The sequence below is a fragment of the Galeopterus variegatus genome, unplaced genomic scaffold (assembly GCF_000696425.1).
Source record: "Galeopterus variegatus unplaced genomic scaffold, G_variegatus-3.0.2 Scaffold2981, whole genome shotgun sequence".
In the NCBI taxonomy this organism is placed as follows: domain Eukaryota; kingdom Metazoa; phylum Chordata; class Mammalia; order Dermoptera; family Cynocephalidae; genus Galeopterus; species Galeopterus variegatus.
In genome coordinates, this window is record NW_007729092.1 from 119,398 (window position 1) to 122,428 (window position 3,031).

Consider the following 3,031-nt stretch of genomic DNA (forward strand, 5'->3'; position numbering starts at 1 on the left):
AAAAAAAAAAAAAAAAAAAAAAAAAAAAAAAACTCAAAAAAAAGTGCAACGAGCTGCAACATATAATATATATTAAAATCAATTAAAAATACACCATACTTCATTGGCCAAATATGAAGAATCTATGGAAACATCTCATAATTCTGAAAACTGATAAATAAAATGAAAAAAGTGAGCATTTGTCCTCCATTTCTTGTAAAAGCTGCACTTCAAGCTAACCAAATACCAGATGAATGGGTGTTTTCCTCTACCGAAAAAATACATATTTAATATACAAGGAAAAATTGAATTAGAAACTAAAATATTACCATTTTGCAATAGAGAATTTTGGATCTTTGTAACTAATGAATCTTTCTAATAAATATCAGTGGTTCCTGACACCAGTGAGTGAAAAGCAGATGGGAAATTTTGTAATGAATAGGTGAGGTGGCAATACCTGAATGTATTGATTCATCACAAAAAGGGACGCAACCACTTGTTAGGTGTCTTAAGATAACGGTGCAAAAAAAAGAAATAAGAATCACCTATACATATATTTGCCAAAAAAAAAAAAAAATTGAGTTTTTTAGTCTAATGAAGTCCTGGAGACAAAGAAACACAGGGATGCAATCAGAAAAATTTACAGAAAATGTTTTAAGAACAGTGGTCCAGTTTCTTCAAAAAATGAATTGAAGAATGAAAAGGAAAGAAGAAATCTATAATACAGAAGACATGTTGTAAGCATATTAAGTGAAAGAAATGCAACTGAACTGCAGATATTTGAATAATAACTGAATATTTGATTTTATATAGAATTATTATTAATATATAGGATTACAATAATATAGTGATTATATTTTTAAAAAGAGATACTATGTATCTCTTTAATATATGTAATTTGCAGAAGGCATTCTACGATGTCTGGGGTTTGTTTTAAAGTAACTATAAAGTGGAGGAAATAGATAAAACAATATTGGTCATTTGTTGAAGCAATTTGATAGAAATAGAAACATGAATGTTCATTATACTATTCTTACCACTTTGGCATATGTTCAAAAATATCTATAATAAAAGAGGTTAAAAATAAAATGATAGTCATATTAATATCCACTTAAAATGCAGTTTTATTAGGAAGAAAACCCCTTGTTTATATTTCTAATTTCAAGGAAATCTGCATATATAGCCACAAATGAAATATAAAGATAAGTAATAAAGGAAAAGCACCTGATCCTTATTTCATCTACTTCATTGGAGAAAGTTCTGTGATGTTTATAACTTTGATCATAATGTATAGTGACAAAATTATGAAGTACTTTGTAAAATATTAATCTGGACTTTAGTAATATGAAAATTATTTTTGTCAAGAAGAAAGCACTGTCATCATCAAATACTGTAAGTTTCAGTCAATTGCTGGAATGACCTAGTAATATATTTGCCCTTGAAGGACACATGCAGTACAATATTCATAATGCAGAAGGAAATATATACACATGTATAAATTAATTACTATGGCTTTGCCATTTTAGTCGTACTTTTTTCTGTGTAGAGTTTTCTATAAAGGTAGATGTTTTGTTTCTTTTGAATACTATATAGCAGCAAACTTATAACAGAAATGACAAGTCAGTAGTTGGAGACATTAAGTGTATGTTGAATGAAGAACAGTTATTTAAATGAATAAATGATCGCACATTTATAAATACAGTTTCTTATGATACTTCAACAAGATCACAGTCTTAAAGTTCAGCTGTAAATTGGTGAAGGTTTAAAAGTTGCATATTACATCTATTAGCACATCACAAATGTGTGCATGTTTAATTTAATAAAAGCCAAAAAAAATTCTACCTGTTTGTTTGAAATTCACTTATTGGATACATTTACTGATTTGTCTTTCAATAGCTACTGCTTGTTAAAATTTTGTACACAAAGCCTTAGCAGTTTTTTCTGAAAACAATAGTACACAACTGAATTTTCCTACCACACATGAAACACTGGGAGTAGGCTATAAAAATTAACTAGAGAAATGTTTTGTTTTTTCTGACTTACATGAGACAGAAAAAAATGGTCTGAAGCTCATCAAAACCTTTAAACAAACAACTGTTCTCAGTAGAGACTCCCAGAAGGCATTTGTCTAGCTAAAGGAAAAAACGCTACATTACAGCAAATATTAAATTTAAGAGTAGTAAAAACTGCAAATTATTTGGCATATCTGGTTCTGACACAGTATTTCATCTATTCTGGTAAAAGTGCTTTCTTTAATCTTCTTAAGTCTCCCTTAAGAACATTAAACTGTGAACAAGTGGAGTAGTGTTCAAGGTCTGTCTCTGATGGTTAGCAGCATTGTGACTCTGGGCAATTCACTCAAACTCTTAGCTTTATTTTATCCTCTTTTAGCTTCAGCCTTATTTTTTATTATTATGATAAGATAATCATCATAATTCTTATCCTTCTTTCCTTAGGGTTATAGTGAGATCAAATAATTATTTGCATGAAAGTGCGTTGTAAATGTCAATATTAATATCAGTTCAGAATTACACCCTCCAATTCTAATAGGTGAAGATCAGGTTGGGCATATAGGACAAAGGAGTAGATAATATGGGCCAATCCTGTCTATGTAAGTAGGAGGATGGTGCTACCACGTTCAAGACCATACAGTCAGTGAGGAAATCTTCTCAACACAGAACTTATGTTGAACCTTGAGTTGAAGCTGTGTGGCTCTTAAAGGACTTTAAGGGAAAAGAATCCTTCACAAAGAAATCTGTATTCTTGGATGCTCTTCTGCTTCAAAGCAATGGGGCCAAAGAGTGGCTTTTCCACACAAGCCAATTACAGCTTTGATTTTCCTAAACTGTTGTCCCTCTGTATCTGTGGGTTCTGCATTCATTGTTTCAACTGACTGTGAATTGAAAATACTTGAAAAAATAAATAAAAAATAACAGTACAACATTTAAAAAGTACAAATTAAAAAATACAGTATAGCTATATTTGCATAGTACTTAACTGCATTAGTTATTATAAGTAATCTAGGATGATTTAAAATATTCAGGAGGATGTG